Below are 24,482 nucleotides of genomic sequence, written 5' to 3' on the forward strand. Positions count from 1 at the left end.
AGAGGCGAGTTTCCTTCACCAGCGCCCTCGCCCTCTTCTCACTGGGGGACACCTTGCCCTGTAAGGTGTTGATCTGTGCTCCCAGGAAGATCTTCACTTGTTCCGGCTCCATTGATGATTTCTTCCAATGGATGGAGAACCCCAGGTTTATGAGCGTGCTGGTCACTGTATGTGCGTGCAGCTTGCATTTCTGGTATGAGTTTGCTTTCACCAGCCAGTCGTCCAGGTAAGGGTATACATGTATCCCCTGCCTTCTTAGGTGCGCCGCCACTGCTGCGAGGCACTTTGTGAAAACTCTTGGTGCCGATTTTAGACCGAAGGCCAGTGTCGTGAACTGGTAGTGGCTTTCTCCGACGGTGAACCTGAGCATGTGCTTGTGCTTCCTGTTCATTGGGATGTGCAGGTATGCGTCTTTGAGGTCTATAGTGACCATGAAGTCCCCGGTCTGCAACTGTGGGAGCACCTCTTGCAGGGAGGTCATTTTGAATTTTTGCGTTCTTATGAATCGGTTCACGAACCGTAAATCGAGAATGGGCCTCATTGTCTCGTCTACTTTTGGTACCAGGAAGTATATTGAGTATACTCCTGTGTTTCTTTCCTTGAAGGGTACCCTTTCTATGGCCTGCTTCCGCAGGAGTTCTTTTGCTTCTTCCTGAAGGCACTGCAGCTGCTTGCTTGCTAGCGGCTTTCTTCTTGGTTTTCTGCTTGTTGGCCTCGCCTCCAACTCTATGCAGTATCCGAATTGGATAATGTTGAGGATCCATTTGTCTGATGTGATTCCTCTCCACTCCTGGAGGTGGAATCTTAATCTCCCTCCCACTGGTGTCCTGTGGTCGTGGGTGTCTAGTTTGTCTTGACCCATCTGTACGTGCTGCCCCCTGGGATCTTTTTTGTGGGTGGGCACACGGATTTTTTCGAAGTCACTTGGAGGTGGGCTGCTGGCCCCCTCTTCTATTTTGTCCTCGTCCATTTCTCCCTCGAAAGGACTGGCCTCTTTGTTGGTACTGCCAGGGCTGTTTCTGATGGCCCTGCTGACCCTGCGAGTCTGCCTGGTGCGTTTGCTGGAAAGCCTGGTGTGAAGTACCTGGCTGGTTTCCGCCTCTTCCGCCGGGCCTCCGTGACGGGGTGCCCCTCTTGTTCCCTCTGAACTGCAATGCTCCCATGGATCTTGCTGTTTCGTTATCCTTCTTAAGTTGGCTGAGTTGCTCATCAACTGTTTGTCCGAAAAGCGTACTGCCGTTGAACGGGGTGTTCAGGATGCTGTGTTGCACCTCCGGTTTGAAACCGGATATCCTGAGCCAGGCGTGTCTCCTTTCCGTGACGCCCATCATCATGAGCCTGCTGGCCGTGTCTGCCCCATCCAGAGCCGTCTTTAGGCAAGAATTTGCAGCATTCTTCCCCTCTTCAATTAGCTTTTCGGCTTTCTGCTTGGCATCCTGGGGCAAGTCCTTCACCAACTGTCCCAGTCCCTCCATGATTTGGTACATGTGTCTGTTCACCAGGGCGTTGGAATTAGCCATGCGCCAGTGGGTCGCGGCATTCCGTTCGATCCTTCTGCCCACCAGATCCATCCTTTTGCTCTCCTTATCCGGTGGCGGGCCCGAGGTAGTGGGTACGTTAGCCCTCCTCCTTGCTGTGGCCGTGATAATGGAGTCTGCGGAGACCGTGCCCTGAATGTAGGCCGGGTCCTTTGCGGCATGCTTGTACTTCTTCTCAGTTCTGGGAGTCACTGCCTTGCATGTTGCGGGCTCCCTGAAAGCTTCCCTCCCCTGAGCCAAGACGCTCTCGAGCATCGGGAGGAACTGGCTCCTCGTTTGTGTTGGGAGCAATGTTTCCAGAAGAAAGTCTGCTTTCTGCTTCTCTTCGTCGAGCTTGAGCTTGAAAGCTGCTGCGGCAGATTGTATCACCGCGTTGTAGGCCCCGATGTCGTCCGGCGGCGAGGGCCTCGAGGGGTAGGTGTCGACCACCTCCTCCGGGCTGTCGGTCTCGACATCGATGTAATCCACATCCTGAAGGTCATAGGGCGCCGACTCTGTCTGTCCTGCCCTCATCTTCCTCCCCATAGCTGTAGCTCTCGTGGGGATTCTCGTACTCCTCCTGGTCGTCGAACACCTCGACGTCCCGGTCTTGCTCGGTGACTTCTGCGACCTCCTCTTCTTCCTCCTCGACCGCCTCCAGCACTGGTGGCTTGGTCTTGAGAGGGATCGTGAAGGCCTTCATCCTTGCGTCGAAATCTTTTTTCCGCTGCATGAAGTTCTCCATTTCTGCCTCGAGGCGCCTTCTTTTCTTTTCCATCTCGGCCGCGTGTTCCGCGTCGGATGGTTCCGCCGGTCTCTTCGACGGATGGCTCGTCGCCGTGCCTCTCGGAGTCGAAGTTTGACGTCGAACCGGATATCGGGTCTCTGGTCGTCGTCGACAGTTTCGGGTCTTTCTCCCTCGTCGATCGATCCTTTTCGGGGACGATTTTCGACGTCTTCTGCTGATCAGCAGCTCTCGGCGCCGGGGACTCCTTCTCTGAGGATCCGCTGGGCCTGGGAGTAGTCGCGGACGCCGCCTTTTTTGGCGTCGGCGCTTTCGGGGTCTTGCCCTCGATTTTTCGAGACTCAGAGTCTCTCGGGTTCTTGCGGGCCGAAGAGTCTCCTACCTTGTCAGAAGTCTTCGTGTAATCGGTCTCTACGACCGTGTAGCAGTCGTCTTCGGCGGCAGCGTTGTCTTCTTCCTCGGAGGACATCCCCAGCTCGTAGAGCGACGGGGTCGGGGCCTTCCCCTGCAGGGTGGCGTGTGCTACCCTCTGCCTCTCTCTCACACGAAGGGTCTTCGGGGTGAAGGCGGAACAGGCGTTGCAGTCTCCGCTCTCGTGGTCCACCGGTAGGCAAAGGTTGCATACCGGGTGCTGGTCTTTCTGCGCGTACTTGTGGTGGCAGTTCCGGCAGAACTTGAACGGCGTGTTGTCCATCCTCGAGCGTCCAGGGCCTCTCTGGTCGCGTGTTCGTCGAAGATCTGGATGGAAAACGCCTTATCTTTGCTTGTCTTTCGTCGGTGAAGTCCCCTGGAGTCTTCAGATGACTTCTCCTCGTCTTTTCTGTATTTTCTTTCTTCTTTCTCCAAAAATGTCTGGAGCCCAAACGGGAACGATCCAGACCCGACCGCGGAAAAAAAGAATCTGAAGATGGCGCCCAAGAGTGGGAGCTTCCGCAGGAAGCATGCCGACGTCACCGGAAATACACCCAAAGGGGGTGTGACGCCGACGCCCACCTGGGCAAAGAAAAAAAAAAAAAAAAACAAAGAAAAGACTACGAATCCGGACCCAACCACAAGACCGCGGAATAATGCACAGCATAGTGAATCCAGAAAGATTCACGCTGCAAAACTTGCGGGTAAAATTTGAGGTTAATCTGTCATTTAAGCAACAAATACAGTCAGTAAATGCTTCGGGGTTTTACGATAATAAAGTTTATACTCATTGTTTCCCTCTGCAAAGAAAACAGTCATGCAGGTGCTCAATATGTCAAAACTAGACTATAGTAAAACGCTTTACCTGGGCCAGTTGGAATATCTTGTACCAAGATTGTAGGTGGTGCAAAACATGGCAGCCCACCTCCTTTTGAAGATTCCTGTGAGAATAGAAGTCTCGCCACATAAATGAATTCTGCATTGGCTTCCGATTAGGAAAAGAATTGTGTTCAAATTGCTGGTGCTGACAAATGGGGCTCTTCACCAATAGGGGGCTGTGTACCTTAGAGCCAGGTTCAGCTTCCATTCTCCCACCCGAAACCTGAGATCTGCCAATAAACCATCTGCAGTAATTCCCAGGAGACTAGAACACGAGGTAGATCATTGGCCATTTTGGGGGCCACTGCTTGGAACAAACTCGATTAGATCTGGGGACGGTTTCTAATGGGTCAGCCTTAAAAAACGTTAGTTTTTAAAGGCTGAAAACTTGCCATTTTAATCAGGTTTGAACTAGTTACTATCCTCTGATCTTTGGCTACTGAGCCAGAGAGTGCATTACAAGCCTAATTTCATGATCACTTATGGTGTCGCCGGAGCAGAAAGGTGTCCACCCTACAGGATGAAACTAGGTTCTGATTAAAGCAGTCATAAGGCATACCCAGATTTACACAAAGCCTAAAGTGGACATCACTCAAGTTGGCAGCCCTCCATACTAGCCTTAGTACATCTCCACTCGGGTGAAGAGTCACACCCCCCTACTGCAATGTCCCTAGAGTGGTTCTCAAGGCATTCTAGGACGATGAAAAGTGGATCGAGGTAGCAGTAGCTACTTGGGAGAGTTCCGCCCCACCCACAAGAGGTTTAAGAAAATACCTGTGTGAAAAGGATCAATTATGGAGGTGCGCCCCTCAGTTGATGAAAATCGACAAACACCGGTAAAGTTCGTCCAAACAATTTAAGTACATAACCAACACTACATTCCCTAATGTCAGCAGGGACAGCCGAAGAGTCAGAATTAAATATATGCATTGCTTAACCTTCCACCTCGAACCCAAGCTTTGCATTTATGTAATTTCAAGGATGATATGCATGGCAGATTCTGAATAGCAAAGATTATGTTCAAAGTCACAAATAAAATCAAAAAAGTGATAAAGTTAGGATCATTACTGGAAAATGTGGTATAAAAATAAGGACACATTTTACTTTAGACCATTTGACTTGAAATGCCCGAATTAGCCAGTTATCGGAGGAAATGAGTAATACCTTACACTCAAGGGTGGTTTTAAACTAAACACCTAACTCAAGCATGCCCTTCCCCATCCCAGAAGATGAAGCATGGTAAAAAAAAAACCATAACAGAATATGTCCCTAGGGGCCCAGGTCTCCTGTAGAGTAACAGTCATGATGAGATAAACCCACCCAGTTCTTCACTGCAACTTTTAAAATCAAGCAGTTATGTTCCACCTCCGCAACTTTATCCTTTACTCAGGAAAGGATATGACCGAGTGGGGCCTTCGTATTGGTGCTGTGGTTTGCCTCCATAATTATATCATGGACAAGAGGCTTGGTTGGTTGACACGCTACCTATTACATTAGTTTGAGGTCCAATTTCAGCCTCGGGCAATGGGAGTGGCCCTTCATATTAATCATTGCTACACTCTCCAGAAAGGACAGAAAACAGTTGATAGTGAACACGGAATAGGAGACACGCTGCGATATCTCCGGAGCAGTTGTATCCCTCAGAACTCCAAATCTCTATAAAAGTAACCCAATGGCAATACCTTCACAGCACTTCGCCGGGCGAGGCAAGATAGTATGATCGTATCAATTCTCCTGCACCAAATGGGCTGGCAAAATTAAGGTACAATTTGCCCCTCATTCCTTTACAATGGCTACAAACCATTCCACTAGACAAGCAAACCATATACCAAAAAACAATCCAGTGGATAGTTTTGTTCATTAACTGTTCCGTACTCAGTCGCCAGGGGTTAGAGTCTAGAGACATGCATATCTGGCATATTTCGGTGGACAGCCAAAAGATGCAATTGGTGAAGAGGCCTGGCCTTCTCCAGTCACAATGGCGAATAGCTAGTAGGTGGAAAGCGCAGCAAGATGCTGGGGCTCCCTTCTTCCGCCCTCTAAGGTCCTAAAAAAATAAATTAAAGTCCTTGGATGTCAGATGAGGCAGCTTCCAGGAAGCAGTTTCCAGCCAAGAGGAGGAAAAATTAGAATGCAAAAACCCAGTGGAATCTAAATGAATTACCCTAACTAGGGAAAACTAGTCAATACTGACAGCTCAGAGTTTACATAAATTGGTCTTGAGTGCATCATTTAGGGGTCATAGTAGGTGATTGTGTAACTATCAATGTCTAGGATGTAATAAAACTGATCAAGTCCAATAATAGTTGCGCGGGGTTCTGGGCACGCGTGCCTAAAACACCAAATTAGCATAAATTAATGCTGGGACACATACCTTGCTGATCTGAGGTACATCATGCTCACACAAAATTTGGTAGTAACTAAAGTCATTAATGTAGAGGGTGAAGAAGATCGTTGCTAAGATGCAACCTTGTCGAACCCCTCTAGCTGAATGAGACTGTGCACTTGTAATTCGGAAATTTACCAAGACAGGGTTCAGCCCTTTGTCAAATGACACTGGACACAGCTTGGACCTGGTAACAAACTCAAGTGCTAGATAAGCCCATAAAGGCTGGGTACAGTGGGCAGAGGCTGATGACTGCATATTTGCTGTAAAGTTAGAGATTCAGACAATGCTCCACTGTACCACGTCGCTCCTCGAATCAATACTGAAACTCAATGTTATGGTCATTAGTACAAGACAGGGTCGAATGAAAATAACTGTCCCTAATATTTTGCTGCTGAGTCTATGAGAGAAATCTGCCAACAGTGGGGGTCTGAACAATTACCCTCCCTTAAAATAAATAAATGGCAACATGGGGAGGGGGGAGGGGGAAGGCGTAGGATGCCGGCATAGTATTATTGCCCTGAAGTCAATCAGAAGTTTGTCTGGTCAAGTAACGAATAGTTTTCTTACCTGTCGGTGTAGTTTTGCAGCTTGAAGATCTTTCTGGATTCACTATGCTGTGCATTATTCCACGGTCTTGTGGTTGGGTCCGGATTCGTAGTCTTTTCTTTGTTTTTTCTTTTTTCTTAACCCAAGTGGGCGTCGGCGTCACACCCCCTTGGGTGCATTTCCGGTGACGTCGGCATGCTTCCTGCGGAAGCTCCCACTCCTGGGCGCCATCTTCGGGTTCTTTTTTTCCGTGTTTCTTTCGTTTCCGAAGTAATGGCAATGTTCTATTTAGTTGGTATTTTACAGCTTTGTACTTTTAAAGTCCTTTCTTTAGTTAACCACCTCTTCTCTCCAGCCTCATCTTTCTGGCGGAGGTGGGTGGGTTCGCTAGTGAATCCAGAAAGATCTTCAAGCTGCAAAACTACACCTGTACTGCAACATTTGCTAGCGCATATATCTTTTGGTTGCTCGCTAATGTCACTTGCGATTCATGTGACTTACTGTTGCTGTTGTATTTTGCTCCAGTATACTGACAGCACCATACAGCTACCTGTATTCGGTACATTTAGGCAAACTGCACCCGTTTAACTTTCAATTCTTAACTTCCTGTAATGCACCGATGACTCAATTCACCGCCATCCCCTTCACCCCGGACTCCACTACCCTCACCCGCAACCACACCCCCTCCCCACGCACCAATCCTCAGAACTACACACATACCATTAACACTCCTCTCTCCCCTGACATCACAGCTCCCACCTACACTGCTCTCACCCACAACCCCACCCCTTCCCCTCCTACCAACTCTCAGACCTCCACACATACCATTAACACCCCTTTGTCCCCTGACACAACAGCTCTCACCCACTCTCCTCTCTCCCCTGACATCACCCTCAACACCACCCCTTCCCCTTCGACCAACCCTCGGACCTCCACACATACCATTAACACTCCTCTCTCCCCTGACATCACAGCTCCCACCCACACTCCTCTCTCCCCTGACAGCACCCTCAACTCTGCCTCTACCAACCCTCGGACCTCTACACACTCCATAAACACTCCTCACTCCCCTGACATCACAGCTCCCACCCACACTCCTCTCTCCCCTGACATCACAGCTCCCACCCACAACCTAGCTCAGCTCCGGAACGACACACACAACGACAATTCCCACCCTTTATCCCCTCCCATCCTCAGCCCCCACTATCCTCCGACTAAATACGCAGAACACACTTCCTCTCTCTACTTAACTCCCCCACCTCTCAACAGGTCCACCATCAATCCCACTTCCCCCCCCACTCAGTCCTCACTACCATTACTGCACCCCCACCACCACTAACTTACACCCAGCCTCCACCCTGCTCTCTCCGCCCTCCACCAACCCCCTCTCTACCTCATCCATACCGCCCTCGCCCAAACTCTCTCTCCTCCCTAACTCCGGCCCGTACATGGACACTGACACAATGGAGCCCTGCACGAACACCAGCCTACCCCCCCCTCCTGCTCGCTAATTCACGGGTCAGTCATGCACCTCTGATCCCCGCTCACACCGCCATCGCATACCCCACGCTGGACAAGATCATGGCCACCCTCATCCAGGTCAAAGAAGAACTGCACATCAAAGAACTTTTCTGCACAAACCCCATACAACTCTCACCCAACTCAACCCAACCCACCAAGTAGTTCAAGTGTACTAATTACACTTGAACCACTACTTCGGACTCTTAAAGAATATGCACAGACCTCACTCCCTGCTCGACCTCTTTGTTTATCTGTATTATCTGTATTTGTGATCTACATCGATTTGTGCTGTTAGCTTTACTGACTTAGCTGTTTGATTAGGATCTTGTACTCTCTCTATGTAAAGCGCTCTGATATCTGCAAAGATCTTGTTCGCGCTATATAAAACTTTCAAATAAATAAATAAATACACCGACAGGTAAGAAAATGAATATGCTACTTACCAGTATGCATCTGTTCTTGGCATGTAGGGCTGCTAACATTCATATCTTAGCATTAGATCGCCGCCTAGTGTTGGGCTCGGATGATTGCACATTGTTGTCCTGGAAGAGTCTTCGAAGTATCCTGAGATAGGTGGCTCCTCCCCTGGACTACAGTGCGCATGGGCATCGGCTCCATCCCCAGATTGTTTTTCGCCATTGTGGCAGAAGATGGAGTGAAAAGTGTAAAGGATGTCCATGCTAATGAATAAATACAATAGTATATCTGCAGCTGCGACAGGCACCGGGGAGGAGGGCGGGCGATATGAATGTTAGCAGCCCTACATGCCAAGAACAGATGCATACTGGTAAGTAGCATATTCAGTTCGAGGCATGTGGGCTGCTAAATTCATATCTTAGCATAGAATACATAGCAGTCCCTCCATCAGCGGCGGTTGCCCGTGCCAGCTGCAGAAACCTGAAAAAGTGTCTTGAGAACAGCCTGTCCTACAGCTGCTTGCTGCTTGGAATGCACATCAACACAGCAGTGTTTTGTGAAGGTATGTGGTGTGACCCACGTGGCTGCTCTGCAAATATCCTCTAAAGGAATGTTCCCTAGGAAAGCCATGGATGCCCCCAGTTTGCGTGTGGAGTGCGCTCTGGGGGGTATTGTTAAAGTGCGCTTGGCTTTTTGATAACATATCTGGATGCACTTAACAATCCACCTGGCTATCCCTGCTTTGGAAATTGGGTTGCCTTTGTGTTGTGGTGCGAAGGCAACAAAGAGTTGTTTTGTCTTTCTAAAGGGTTGTGTTCTGTCTATGTAGTACATCAACGCCCTCCGTACATCTAAGGTATGGAGCATTCTTTCCGCCACCGTTTGCGGGTTTTGAAAGAATGCTGGTAAGTCAATAGTTTGGTTTAGATGAAACTGTGACACCACCTTCGGAAGGAATTTGGGGTTAGTGCGTAGCACTACCCTATTTGGATGAATTTGAATGAATGGCTCTTGGATTGTGAGCGCCTGCAGCTCACTGACACGCCTCAGAGACGTAATAGCTATAAGGAAAGCTACTTTCCACGTAAGGAACTGGAGTTCACACAAGTGCAGTGGCTCAAATGGTGGTCCCATCAGTCTGGTGAGGACGACATTGAGGTTCCACACTGGAGCTGGCGGTGTCCTTGGGGGAATGACTCTTTTCAGACCTTCAAGGAAGGCTTTAATGGCGGGCACTCTGAAGACAGAGAGGTGCTGCCTGTTCTGAAGATAAGCCGCTATGGCGGATAGATGTATCCGAATGGAAGTGTACGCCAGATTGCACTTGTAAAGATGCAACAGATAGCAGATGATGTTGGGGATAGATGCATCAAGCGGGTTGATGTCATTGGCTGTACAGTAGATGACAAAACGCTTCCACTTTGCAGCATAGCATGCTCTAGTAGTTGGTTTCCTCGCCTCCTTGATGATGCTCATGCATTCTGGAGGCAGGTTAAGGTACCCAAACTCTAGGACCTCAGGAGCCAGATCGCCAGGTTGAGCTGTTGCGGATCTGGATGCTGAATTTCTCCATGGTTCTGCGTCAAAAGACTGGGCGTGAGACGCAGTCTTTGATGCGGCACCACTGAGAGTTCGAGGAACGTGGTGTACCATGCTTGGCGCGCCCACGTTGGAGCAACTAGGATGAGAGTCATCTCGTGCTGCCTTAGCTTTCTTGCGACCAGCGGTATTAGAGGGGCTGGCGGAAAAGCGTACGCAAATTTGCCCGACCAGTTCATCCATATCGCATTCCCCTGCGACTGTGGGTGAGGGAACCTGGCGGCAAAGTGTTGGCATTTTGCGTTCTCTTTTGTGGCAAACAGGTCTATCTCCGGATGACCCCACTGCTGGAAGTACGGGTGGAGGACAGATGGGTGTAACTCCCACTCGTGCATTTGATGGCTGTACCTGCTGAGCAGATCCGCCATCTGATTGTCCTTCCCTGGGAGGTGTTCTGCCATGAGGAAAATGTTCCTCTGAATGGCCCACTTCCACATGCTCTGAGCCAGATGAGACAGCTGTGGCGAGTGGGTGCCTCCCTGCTTTTGAATGTAGTACATCGCGGTCATGTTGTCCGTCCGGACTAGCACGACCTTGTTGCACAGATGTACAATGAAGGACTTGAGCGCCATGAAGATTGCCATCAGTTCCAGATAGTTGATGTGCATCTTCTGTTGCTGCGTTGACCATAGTCCCTGCGCTGTGTAAGTGAGCACATGAGCTCCCCATCCCTGGAGAGATGCGTCCGTTGTCAGGACAATCTGCGGCACAGGCTCTTGGAACAGTCGGCCCTTGCAAAGGTTGTGTGGAGTCCACCAATGCAGAGAGTCGTGTGCCCGACTGGTAACCAACACTAGGTCTGTCAATTGTCCACGAGCCTGTGTCCACTGATTCGCTAAGCACTCCTGGAGCGGGCGCATGTGTAGCCGTGCGTGAGGGACTATGAAGATGCAGGAGGCCATCATGCCTATCAACTGCATGAACACTCTCGCTGGAAGCGAGTGTTGTGGCCTGAACCTTTGGATCAGGGCCTGCATGCTGTCTATCCTGACTTGGTTTGGCTGAGCCATGGCCGTCAGGGTGTTGATCGTTGCACCTAGGAACTGCCGGACATGTGCCGGCTGAAGATGCGATTTTGGGTAGTTTAGGGAGAAACCCAGATCGTGAAGAAGGTGAATTGTAGTTGACATGTCCGCGGCGCACTGCTGCTCTGACTTGGCTTGTACGAGCCAGTCGTCTAGGTAGGGGTAGACATGGATGTTCTGCCTCCTGAGGTGCGCCGCTACTGTCGCCAGACACTTGGTGAACACCCTCGGGGCTGTTGTGACTCCGAAGGGTAGGACCTTGAACTGGTAGTGCCTGCCTTGAATAGTGAACCTGAGGTATTTCCTGTGTGACGGGTGTAGTGGAATGTGGAAATACGCATCCTTGAGATCTAAGGTTGCTAAGAAGTCTCCTTGGTTTAGCAAGGGAAGAATCTGTTGCAGTGTAAGCATGTGGAAATGTTCCGATAGTATGTACAGGTTGAGGGGGCGTAGATCTAGAATGGGTCTGAGAGATCCGTCCTTCTTTGGAATAAGGAAGTACAGGGAATATACCCCTGTGCCTTCCTCTCCCACCGGCACTTGCTCGATTGCTCCCTTTTGCAGCATCACCACTACCTCCTGCTGCAATAAGAGCAAGTGCTCTGCGGACATAGGCCTTTGCCTTGGCGGGATGTTGGGTGGAGTGGACTTCAATTCTAGGCAATAACCATACTGGACTAGTTGTCGCACCCACCTGTCTGTGGTGATGTTTTTCCAGACGGGCAGGAACTGCTGCAGTCTCCCCCCGACAGGTGTTAGGTGGTCGGGGGGCAGTGACAGAGAGTCACTGTTTGCTTGGAGTAGAGGAGCGGGGGTTGTTGTTTCCTCTGCCGCGACCTCTGTTGCTGTTATTCCTGTAACCTCCCTTGTTCTGTTTCGTGAACGAGGATTGTGCTCCACCTTTTGAGAACTGGGATTGTTGACCCATTTGTCCTCTGGTGACCCCACGTGCACCTGAGCGACGAAAATTGCTGCTACGAAACTGTCGAGACTGCAGGGCCCCCATGGATTTAGCAGTTTCCGTGTCCTTTTTTATTTTCTCTAGGGTGGTGTCAACATCTGGACCAAACAGACTATCAGGATTGACCGGTTGATTAAGAATTGTCTGAATATCCGGTTTAAAGCCTGAGATGCGTAGCCACGCCTGTCGTCTCAGCATAACGCTAGTGTTGACAGCCCTAGCAGCTGTATCTGCAGCGTCAAGCGCACACTTGATGGCTGCGTTTGAGATTAGCTTCCCTTCGGTAATGAGCAGTTGTGTAGCTTCTTGGAACTGTGGAGGCAGGTGTTGTACAACCTGTTCTAGGGTGTCGTAGTGTGCCCTATCGTAACGCGCCAAGAGCGCCTGTGTATTGGCGATGCGCCAAAAGTTTGATGCCTGTGCAGCTACTCTTTTGCCCCCTGCCTCTAGCACTTTGGATTCCTTATCCGGGGGAGGAGCTTCACCCGTTGTCTGGGAGTTGGCACGCTTCCTGGCATTGGCGACCACAAGAGAGTCCAGTGGCAATTGTCCCCGGATGTAGGCGGGGTCCGCAGGTGCAGGCCTGTACTTCTTTTCAATGCGAGGGTTGACCACTCTCGCTCTTGTAGGCTCCTTAAAAATGTCCCCAGCATGTTTGAGGACTCCTTTTAGCATAGGAAGTGTCTTTACTGTCCTTTCAGAGACTGAAAAGGTGTCGAAAAGGAAGTCTTCCTCAACCGGGTCGGCATGCATGTCCACATCATGATTGGCTGCCGCCCTTTCAAGTAGTGCATGAAAGCCTGCTGAGTCCTCAGTCGGGGATGCACGTGCATTAAAGAGCTGCGGGTCCTGCCCCACACCCTGGGTGTTCTGGTCACCAGTGTCATCGTATGAATCCGGTTGTGCATCAGGTTCATCGATAGGGAAATTGTACTGCTCGTCCTCATCATACCCCTCACCCGCAGAGTGTTCTGGGGAGGGAGTAGGGCTCCGTCTTGGAGGAGGCTGGATTGGCTCCGTGAGGCCTGAGGCGTCAAGGGGCACCCTCTTCTTTTTCAGTGGGATGACATAGGAGTCCACTGGCTCCGAAGTGATTTTCCTCTTATAGAGGGTCAGCTTGCCTGTGTCAGCGTCGATGAAATGCTCTGAATCGTCTTCTGATTCGAGTACCCGACGTGGAAGCGGGCCAGCCGGCGAAGAAACTTGTTTTGGAGCCGGTTTGGTTGAAAACGCTTTCGGCGCCTCCTTAGGTGGCAAAAGAAAGAGAAGTTTCCCAGAAGGCTTTGCTGGAGTGTCCTTTTGCGGCTGCGGCGATGGTATCGGAGCCGACGGGGCAAAGGCTTTCTCCCTGATTCTTTGCAGTGAGTCTGCGATGAGGGACGTCTCACTCACAGTGGGTTTCGTCGCTGACGAGGATGGTCTGATCGGTCCCTCGGATCCGACGTCCTTGTGGGCCTTGTGCGCTTTGGGCGCGGAACCAGTCTTCACCGCCTCCGATTCCTGAGTCCGGGGCGCAGACTTCTTGTGCGCAGCCTCCTTGGAGCCGACTTTGGCGGGCTTGGACGGCGTCGTAGCCGCTGACCCGTGCCGACCATCTTTCTTGGAGGACCCCTCCTCAGGCGTCGGTTTCGATTTTGCAGCATCGGAATCGACGGACTTCTTCGGCTTCTGCGGACCGGAGGTCGACGGAGCCGATGGGGTAGCGGGCACCGTCTTTTTCACCGGCACGGCAGCCATCTTAGGGACACTCGAGTCCTTAAGTTTCGGTTTCGTTTTCGGGTCGGCCATTTTAGGTGTCGTCGATCCCGATGGTTTCAGTTTCGTTTTCGAAACGGTCTGCTCAGCAAGTGAGTCCGTAGCCGGGCCCGAAGGCGGGGCTGTGGCTTGCGGCAACGGGTCTTGGGTAAGGCCGACAGGCGATCCCGTGTCCCGGTCGGTATCTTCGTAACCTTCGGGGCAGAGCTCGTCCCCCGAGCTGTCTGCCGCGGCCCCATAAATCTCATCGTCGTCTCCTACCTCTTCGACGTATTCAAGGCCTTGACCCGCAACTCAGTCGTCGTCTCCCGGATCCGCCTCGACCTCCGTCTCTGGTGGGGAGATTTGTAGATGGTGACCCTGGACCTCTTCGTCCTGGTCGCCGAAGATGTTCTCCGGATCCGGGGCCGCTTGCTTAGCTTCCAAGCGCACCGCGCGCCGAAGCTTGAGAGTTTTCTTTGAGCGGAACTGCGCACACAATTTGCACTTTCCGTCGTCGTGGTCAGGCGAAAGGCACTTGATACAGACGGGGTGTAGATCGATGTGTGGGTACTTGGACCCACAGAGCGGGCAGTACTTAAACGGGCTCCGCTCCATGTCCGAAAAGGCTTGCAGTCGTGTCGCGATGAGAAGGCCTCAAAGTTCAGAGAGCGAAGAAAACTCCGCTTATTCCGGCTCCAAGAGACGGAAGACTCGAGACCGTGCGCAGACAATACCGACGCAATGAAATCGAGGCCTTTTGGCCGCTAAAAGTTAGTTTTACTTGGTTCCGACAGTAAGACGTCGAGACCACATCCGAACCCAATGGCGGAAAAAAACAATCTGGGGATGGAGCCGATGCCCATGCGCACTGTAGTCCAGGGGAGGAGCCACCTATCTCAGGATACTTCGAAGACTCTTCCAGGACAACAATGTGCAATCATCCGAGCCCAACACTAGGCGGCGATCTAATGCTAAGATATGAATTTAGCAGCCCACATGCCTCGAACCTATTCGTTTTGCAGCGTGAATCTTTCTGGATTCACTATGCTGTGCATAGATTTTGTAGCGGTTTCTCATCTCTGTGGCGGCTGGGTGGAAGATGAGCGTTGGGTGTTGAATATGTGCTGTAGCACCTTCTGTCCAACTTGAGCTTCCTTGTTCATTTGTATGTCCACACAGTAGTGCTTCGTGAACGTGTGCACCGAAGCCCATGTTGCCGCCAGGCATATGTCCTCTATGGGTGTGTTAGCCAGGAAGGCTATTGTAGCGCCCTTCTTCCTGGTGGAGTGGGCACGTGTCCCCTCTGCCAGCTCTTGTCCTGCACGCTTGTGGCAGAGTTGAATTGTCTGTGCGATCCATCGTGCAATGGTCTTTTTGGTTACAGCTTTCCCCATGAAGCTGTTTGCGAATGACACAAAAAACTGCTTTGTTTTCCTGTGTCCCTTTGTCCTTTCAATGTAGTGCATGACTGCCCTTCTGGCGTCCAGGGTGTGCAGAGCTCGCTCTGCGCTGGTTGTTGGTTTTTGGAAAAAACTCGGTATCTGTATAGACTGGTTCATGTGAAATTTGGATACCACCTTCGGCATGAAGTGTGGTTCAGTCCTCATCACAACTCTATCTTTGTGTATTTGTATGTAGGGTTCTTGTAGCGTCAGCGCTTGAAGCTCGCTTACTCTGCGTAAGGACATTATTGCAACCAGGAAGGCTGTTTTCATAGTTAGCATCTTTAGGGAGGCCTTGTGAAGTGGTTCAAAGGGCTCTTTCATGAGTTCCGTTAGGACTGTGTTCAAGTTCCATGCAGGTGGCGGCACCCGCTTGGGTGGTGCGATCCTTTTCGCTCCTTCTAGGAATCTCTTCACCACCTGTGATGTGAAGAAGCTCCTGCACGATTCTCCCCTTGTGTAGGCGACTATCGCTACCAAGTGAACTCTTAAAGAGGATGAGCTTAGGTTCTTCTCCAGCAAGTGCGTCAGGTACCTTAGCACTGTGGAGTCCCTCTTCATCTTATTGTGGAGTCGTTCCTGTCTGCACCATATTGTGAATCTTTTCCATTTCGCAACATAGCACTTCGAGTGCTGGGCCTTTGTGCCTCCCGAAGTACCCTCAGGGTGCTTTCTGGTAGTCTCAAATGTGCGAACTCTATGTCCTCAGGAGCCACGCTACTAGTCTCATGCCCTCTGGCTCTGGATGTAGTACCTCTCCGTTCTGCATGGAGAGTAGGTCTTTCCTCCTGCTGAATCTGTGGGGTGGACACTGTCAGCTCCATGATCTGCGAGTACCAGGTCTGCCTCGCCCACTGTGGTGCGACCAGTATCAGTGTCATGTTGCTCGCTCTGCACTTGCTCAGCACTCTGTGCATCAGTGGTATCGGGGGAAAGGCGTAAGCAAATGTCCTTGACCAATCTATCCATAGGGCATTCCCCAGTGACCCCTCCTCGGGCTGCCTGGATGCGAAGTTTGGGCATTTTTCATTCTGGCGTGTGGCAAATAGGTCCACCAATGGCATTCCCCATCTGTCGAACAGGTACCTTGTCTCCTGAGCATTGAGCTCCCACTCGTGGGATGCCGATGTCTGCCTGCTGAGCCAATCGGCCTGTATGTTGTCCTTCCCTGGTAGGTGTATGGCTAGCAGGTCTATCCTGAGAGGGATGGCCCATCTCCATATCTGCTGCGCCAGCGTTGAAAGCGGGGCTGACTGTGTGCCCCCCTACTTGTTGATGTAGAACATCGCAGTGGTGTTGTCTGTTTGTAGCAACACCTTGTGTTTGTACAGTCTTGTTTGAAAGGCTTTCAGTGCAAGGAAGATTGTCTTCAGTTCTAGGTAATTGATGTGTTTTGCCGCATCTGTTGGCGTCCACAGTCCCCTCACCTTGAGCTCCTCCATGTGAGCGCCCCATCCCTTCAGGGATGCGTCTGTGGTGATGGTCACTGTTGGCGTTGGGGGCGTTAGAGGCTTTCCCCTTGTTATGTTCTCCATGGTCCACCATGCCATCTCCTTCTGCACTGCGTGCGTTACAACCACTAGATCCTCCCAACCGCCTGTAGCTTGTGACCATTGCTCCTGTAGCCATTCTTGAATGGGTCTCATGTGGAGTCGTACATTTGGTACCAGGTGGATGCATGATGCCATCATGCCCATGATCTTGCTCGCAGTCCTCACTGTCCGAGCTTGTCCCTTCCGGTAGAGGCGAGTTTCCTTCACCAGCGCCCTCGCCCTCTTCTCGCTGGGGAACACCTTGCCCTGTAAGGTGTTGATCTGTGCTCCCAGGAAGATCTTGACCTGTTCCGGTTCCATTGATTTCTTCCAATGGATGGAGAACCCCAGGCTTGTGAGCGTGCTTGTCACTGTATGTGCGTGCTGCTTGCATTTCTGGTATGAGTTTGCTTTCACCAGCCAGTCGTCCAGGTAAGGGTATACGTGTATTCCTTGCCTTCGTAGGTGCGCTGCGACTGCTGCGAGGCACTTTGTGAAAACTCTTGGTGCTGATTTTAGTCCGAAGGCCAGTGTCGTGAACTGGTAGTGGCTTTCTCCAATGGTGAACCTGAGCATGTGTTTGTGCTTTCTGTTCATTGGGATGTGCAGGTAGGCGTCTTTGAGGTCTATTGTGACCATGAAGTCCCCGGTCTGCAATTGTGGGAGCACCTCTTGCAGGGAGGTCATTTTGAATTTTTGCGTTCTTATGAATTTGTTCAGGAACCGTAAGTCCAGAATGGGTCTCATTGTCTCCTCTACCTTTGGTACCAGGAAGTACGTGGAGTATATTCCCGTGTTTCTTTCCTTGACGGGTACCCGTTCTATGGCCTGCTTCCGCAGGAGTTCCTTTGCCTCCTCCTGAAGACACTGCAGCTGCTTGCTTGCTAGTTTTTTTCTTTTTGGTTTTCTGCTTGTTGGCCTCCCCTCCAACTCTATGCAGTATCCGAATTGGATAATGTTGAGGATCCATTTGTCTGATGTGATTTCTCTCCACTCTCGGAGGTAAAATCTTAATCTTCCTCCCACTGGTGTCATGTGGTCGTAGGTGTCCAGTTTGTCTTGACCCCTCTGTACGTGCTGCCCCCTGGGATCTTTTTTGTGGGCGGGCACACGGAGTTTTTTGAAGTCACTTAGAGGTGGGCTGCTGTCCCCCTCTTCTATTTTGTCCCCGTCCATTTCTCCCTCGAAAGGACTGGCCTCTTTGTTGGTACTGCCAGGACTGCTTCTGCTGACCATGCTGAGCCTGCGAGTCTGCCTGGTGCGTTTGCTGGAAAGCCTGGTGTGATGTACCTGGCTGGTTTCCGCCTCTCCCGCCAGGCCTCCGTGACGGGGTGACCCTCTTGTTCCCTCTGAACTGCAATGCTCCCATGGATCTTGCTGTTTAGTTATCTTTTTTCAGTTGACTGAGCGTTTCATCAACTGTTGTTCCGAAAAGCGTGTTGCCGTTGAACGGTGTGTTCAGGATGCTGTGTTGCACCTCCGGTTTGAAACCTGAGATAGGCGTGCCTCCTTTCCGTGACGCCCATCATCATGAGCCTGCTGGCGGTGTCTGCCCCATCCAGGGCCGTCTTAATGCAAGAAGTCGCTGCGTTTTTTCCCTCTTCAACCAGTTTTTCGGCCTTCTGCCTGGCATCCTGGGGCAGGACCTTCACCAACTGCCCCAGCCCTTCCATGATCTGGTACATGTGCCTGTTTATCAGGGCGTTGGAATTAGCCATGCGCCAGTGGGTCGCGGCATTCCGTTCGATCCTTCTGCCCACCAGATCCATCCTTTTGCTCTCCTTATCCGGTGGCGGGCCCGAGGTAGTGGGTACGTTAGCCCTCCTCCTTGCTGTGGCCGTGATAATGGAGTCTGCGGAGACCGTGCCCTGAATGTAGGCCGGGTCCTTTGTGGAATGTTTGTACTTCTTCTCAGTTCTGGGAGTTACTGCCTTGCATGTTGCGGGCTCCCTGAATGCTTCCTTCCCCTGAGCCAAGACGCTTTCGAGCATTGGAAGGAACTGGCTCCTAGTTTGTGTTGGGAGCAATGTTTCTAGAAGGAAGTCTGCTTTCTGCTTCTCTTCGTCGAGCTTGAGCTTGAAAGCTGCTGCGGCAGATTGTATCACCGAGTTGTAGGCCCCGATGTCGTCGGCGGCGAGGGCCTCGAGGGGTAAGTGTCGACCACCTCCTCCGGGCTGTCTGTGTCGACATCTATGTAATCTACCTCCTGTAGGTCAGAGGGTGCCGACTGTGTCCGTCCTGCTTTCCTCTTCCTCCCCATAGTTGTAACTATCGTAGGGATTCTCGTACTCCTCCTGGTCGTCGATCACCTCGACGTCCTGGTCTTGTTCCTCGGCGACTTCGGCGATCTCATCCTCCTCCTCAACCGCCTCCACCACCGGTGGCTTGGTCTTGTGAGGGATCGTGAAGGCTTTCATCTTTGCGTCGAAATCTTTCTTCCGCTGCATGATGTTCTCCATTTCGGCCTCGAGGCGCCTTCTCTTCTTCTCCATCTCGGCCGCGTGTTCCGCGTCGGATGGGTTGGCCGTTCTTTTCGGCGGATGGCTCGTCGCCGTGCCCTTCGGTGTCGAAGTTTGACGTAGACGTCGAACCGGATTTTGGGTCTCTGGTAGTCGTCGTCAGTTTCGGGTCTTTCTCCCTCGGCGTCGATCGATCCTTTTCGGGGACGATTTTCAACGTTTTCTGCTGATCAGCAGCTCTCGGCGCCGGGGACTCCTTCTCAGAGGATCCGCTGGGCCTGGGAGTAGTCGCGGACGCCGCCTTTTTTGGCGTCGGCGCTTTCGGGGTCTTGCCCTCTATTTTTCTAGACTCAGAGTCTCTCGGGTTCTTGGGGGCCGACGAGTCTCCTACCTTGTCAGAAGTCTTCGTGTAATCGGTCTCTACGACCGTGTAGCTGTCGTCTTCGGCGGCAGCGTTGTCTTCTTCCTCGGAGGACATCCCCAGCTCGTAGAGGGACGGAGTCGGGGCCTTCCCCTGCAGGGTGGCGTGTGCTACCCTCTGCCTCTCTCTCACACGAAGGGTCTTCGGGGCGAAGGCGGAACAGGCGTTGCAGTCACCGCTTTTGTGGTTCACCGGTAGGCAAAGGTTGCATACCGGGTGCTGGTCCTTCTGCGCGTACTTGTGGTGGCAGTTACGGCAGAACTTGAACGGCGTGTTGTCCATCATCGAGCGTCCAGGGCCTCCCTGGTCGCGTGTTCGTCGACGGTCGTCGAGGACCTCTATGAAAAACGCCTTCTCCTTGCTGATTTTTCGTCGCTGAAGTCCCCTGGAGTCTTCAGATGACTTCTCGTCTTTTCTGTATTTTCTTTCTTCTTTCTCCCAAAAAGTCTGGAGCCCAAACGGGAACGATCCAGACCCGACCGCGGAAAAAAAGAATCTGAAGATGGCGCCCAGGAGTGGGAGCTTCCGCAGGAAGCATGCCGATGTCACCGGAAATGCACCCAAGGGGGTGTGACGCCGACGCCCACTTGGGCTAAGAAAAAAAAAACAAAGAAAAGACTACGAATCTGGACCCAACCACAAGACCGTGGAATAATGCACAGCATAGTGAATCCAGAAAGATTCACGCTGCAAAACTACACTATTCTATTCGTTACTCGTTAACTGCACTACTGCCGAAGCGCTACACTCCGCAGACATGTTAACTAAGTGGTGCCATTTCTCTACCTACTCCTCAGGCAGTTGACCATAAGCGAGAAGAATTTGGAGTTTTTCAATTTATTGGCCTCCAATATGGCTGTACGGTTGTTAGCACTAACGTTCTCTCTAATCAAAAGGGTATGTTAAAATAGGGCCCTAAACCTTAGTTCTGGCTTGGATGCTTAGTGGGTGTCTCAAATTTCGTACGTCAGAGAACACACTGAGTCGAACTGCAGGGGAGGGTGGGGGGGATTCATAGTGGGGTCACCAATATAATTATGCAAGGAACAGGCTACATGAGCAATTTTCTTGAAAGCTGTCATACCTCTATAAAAGAGATCTACCCAGAAATCTTGTGTGGTCACAGTAGAAGGCCAGCGTACGTTTAGGGCCAGATGGTGGGGTCTCTCCTCCTCCTTGGAAAAAGGTGGGCAAAGTGATAGTTTGTCCTATGTGAAATGGTGTAACCACTTTTGGAAGCAACAAAAACATCATCCTAAGCGTCACTTTGTGCTCAGAGAAGAAAGGGGGCTTAGAAGACGGAGCCTGAAAGTCACTCACCCTGCAGGGGAGGGGTTTAAAGTGCGGAGTCTTCTGACAGGGCTCGAAGGGAGCACACATAAGATATGTTAGAACAAGATTCAAGTCCCACTGGGGCATTATGAAAGGAGATGGAGGAAAGATTAATGCCTTTAAAGAATCTATTTACATTAGGGGACTTGAAGAAAGAGGACAGATCTGGCAGCCAAATGAAAGCAGAGACTGCTGCAAAGATAGCCTTTATGAGTGCCCAGAGCAGAGCCTGCTGGGCCAAAGAAATTATATACAAGAGAACCTCTGAAAGAGGGGCAGAAAGGGGATCCAGAGCCTTTGCTGTGCACCATGCCACAAACTTGATCCATCTACAAGCGTACACAGTTTTGGTAGAGGGAACCCTGGCTGCCAGGATGACATTACAGACTTCGGGTGGAAGGTCAAAAGATGCCAACTTTCGCCACTCAATCTCCACACAAGGAGGTGGAGGCTGGACAGGTTCAGGTGATGAACCGCCGCCTGTTGCTGCAACAGAATGAGGGAAGGAATGCTTTCAGTGCCAGGCGGATCATCTGGAGCTCCAACAGGTTGATATGGAGCCCGGACTCCGCCGGACACCTCTGATCTCTGCCTCTCCCAGATGGCTGCCCCCTTCCCAGAGTGCAGTTCCTTGCAAGATCTGATGTAGTCGGAAAGGTTCCCCCGGTGATGCACCCAGTGGAAATTTAGGTCCCACTGCAGAGCCCGCATGTGTCATCTGGCATGATCCACCAGCAGGATGCAGGAGGCCATGAGGCCCAGCAGCCTCCGGGTCATTCGCACCAAAATCCAGGACAGAGGCTGAAACAGTCTCATAGCCCAAATATCCCAGACTGGCTGCTCAAGAAGATGGGCCCAAAAATGCAAGGAGATTGTGAACTGTCCTGCCCGCTGGCTCCCAGACCTGCTAGATCGCTGGGTCCCACGTACACAGCCCCTCCGTAGCCACAAAAGGTGTGAAAAGCAGACTCGAGTGGTCGGGAACGAGCAGGGAGGCCCAAAGATCTGGCAGTAGCCCAATAATCTTCAAAGTGCTCCAGCACAGCCTTCTTTGTCGCCAGAAAGACAACGGCCATCTAAGGGCATGTCCAGCAAAGTTGACTGGACATCCCCCGAAAAGACTGATGTCTTCAACCAGACATAGAACCTAAGGGCTACCAACGTGGCAATCGTTCTGCCCAGTGAGTCTGTGGTATCCAGTCCTTATCAAATTGTGAATTTGGCTGTGTCTCTCCGAGGCAGGACCTGCGCAACCGTATCCCTGAAGGTGGGGGCATGTGGGCTCAAGAGGCATGCGATATTCACGCACCGAAGTGCCGAGGTAGAGAACATGTGCTTCACAAGGTGATCCAGCTTCTTGGACTCCCTATCTGGAGGAGCATAAGGGAATGCGCCCTTTGAAGGTGGTTTGGACCACCAAATTCTTGAGAGAAGGGTGTTAGGTGAGGAAAGCTGTGTTGCCTTGGGCTAGGCGGCAGACAATCGTCCTTTCCACAGGAGCCCCATAGCTGGGCTTGGACCAGCTGCCCAGGAGGACATCAGTAAGGGCTTTGTTGAAGGGGTTCAGAGGAGGCTGCTGCAGGCTCAAGCACCTCTGTCAGGTTAGTCCCGACTGCCACGGAACGTAGCTCACGGCCAAAGACCACGGCCGCCCTTCGCACCACCACAGCGTAAGATGCTCCCTCTTCCGTAGCCACTTTAGGGGGAGAAAGCATGCCAATGTCTGGAGAAGTGTCTAGACCACTGGCTTCACCCAGGTCCTCTCCTGCCCAGTTCTTCCAGTCGGTCTGTTAAAGGGTCCAGCGAACCCGCCTAGTCCTCATGAACACCTTCTGGGCGGTTGGGAACACCAGTGATAAACAGGGGAACAAAAGTACCCTCCGGCGTCGGCTCAGACATCGGTCCAGCTCCATCTCAGGGGGTAAGGCAGGGACGTAGTCACCGGGATCGGCACCAGGGGATGGTCCAGTGGGATAGACTGTCAATCCAAACCCAGGCCTGGGTCCGCAGTGGCCTTTCCAGGTCAGAGCTGTCAGTATTGAAGGCCCAGGGCCCCAAGCCGGCTCCACAGGGCCCGAACGCGCACCGGCAGAGTTGGGCTGCCCAAAAACAAGGTAGAGGGCCTCATAGAACTTGGGCAGGGGATGCTCTTTCTCCTGAAAACAGACCGCCTTAGAGCGGCGACGCTCCTAATCCTACATCACATCAGCCAACCGACGGTGAGAAGGCAAAGAGCGTAGGTGCTTCTTTGCCTTCTTCTTGGACTTACCCAAAAACCTCAAAGACTTGGGAGTGCAACGAGGTGCGAGGGCTCCATGAACATCAGAGTCCTTCCTCTCAAACAAGAACGGGAGCGACAGAGCAGACTGCTAGGCATCTAATAACTTTCGGGGTCGATCATGCTAAGACTTGAGATTTATGGCTCGGCAGTCAGAGCACCGATAAGTCAAACACATCAACTTGTGACAGGGGTTGCAAGGCTTGAACCCGGTCCTGCGTTGTGCCAGCCAAGATTATCTGGTTAAAATAAACACTATACTCCACTCTGTTATAAGATCAGGGAAGCCACACTAATTCACAGGGCTCCGTTAACAGAGTTCAAGAGAGCATCGGCTGCAAAAAAATTTTTTTAATTTGACAAAAGAATTTATTTACTTTAAAAGGGCCCTGGCTGATCCAAATTATCAATCAAGAGTGCCAGTGACCACATAACTATCGGGGGGAAAAAGTGATGGAATGCTGGAATTAACTTCAGCTACTGGAATAACTCTGGGGTGGGAGGGGGGTGCAACCTAGTCAAGAGAGAAGAATGGTTTGCATTTGGCTGGGCTCAAACTGAGGTGGCATGGTGGGCGAAACAGTTTGGGCCCTGAGCGATGGCCATAGAAGAGATTAATTCAAACAGTTCATTCATCACTGTTTTTGATGCCCTGTAACCAGTATGCTCAAACGTGGATCCCATGCTCACTATGATACTGGAACCAAGCTATACATGGGGGATGATCCCTAAAAAGGGTGAAACCTGTCCTGGGTTGTTTTCCAATTCAGAGAGGACCTGGCCTAGCAGTTAAGATTAGGCTGTTCCCATCGGAGCAGGGTCAAGACAGATTTGTATATGGCTGGGTCCAAACTGAGGTGGCATGGTGGACGAAAAAGGATAGATTGGGATTCGGCAATGAGCGACTGCCAGTGGCTGTGATCAATTCAAGAATTCCGTTCATAAACTTGTTTTTGGTGCTCACTTTGTCCACAAAATTGGTTTTTAAATATAGTGCTGCAGCTGAAACTACTAATTGGTTCCAGAATACTCAAACTTCGAAGCCTGTGCAAAGAATGCATTACATGAAAGAAGTGTTCAGTTCAGAAATAATTCTGTTTGAGTGCAGTCGGAAAAACTGTCATTAGCCAAACTACAGCCATTTTAAGCCAACACGGTTCAATGGAAGAGAAAAAATTAAGCATTACAAAGCAATTGGTCTCACATTTCCAAGTTTCATAAATGCGACACCAATTGCATTGCCAATACTTGTGCCCCTTTCCTTAGTCACT

At 51.2% G+C, this 24,482-nt stretch overlaps 1 protein-coding gene across 1 annotated transcript in view; it reads right to left on the reverse strand.

Annotated features, from left to right (window-relative positions):
- RPS7 (ribosomal protein S7) overlaps positions 1-24,482 on the reverse strand; it is a 90,287-nt gene that overhangs the window by 21,452 nt on the left and 44,353 nt on the right. The window lies entirely within an intron of this gene.

The sequence above is a fragment of the Lissotriton helveticus genome, chromosome 6 (assembly GCF_964261635.1).
Source record: "Lissotriton helveticus chromosome 6, aLisHel1.1, whole genome shotgun sequence".
Lineage (NCBI taxonomy): Eukaryota > Metazoa > Chordata > Amphibia > Caudata > Salamandridae > Lissotriton > Lissotriton helveticus.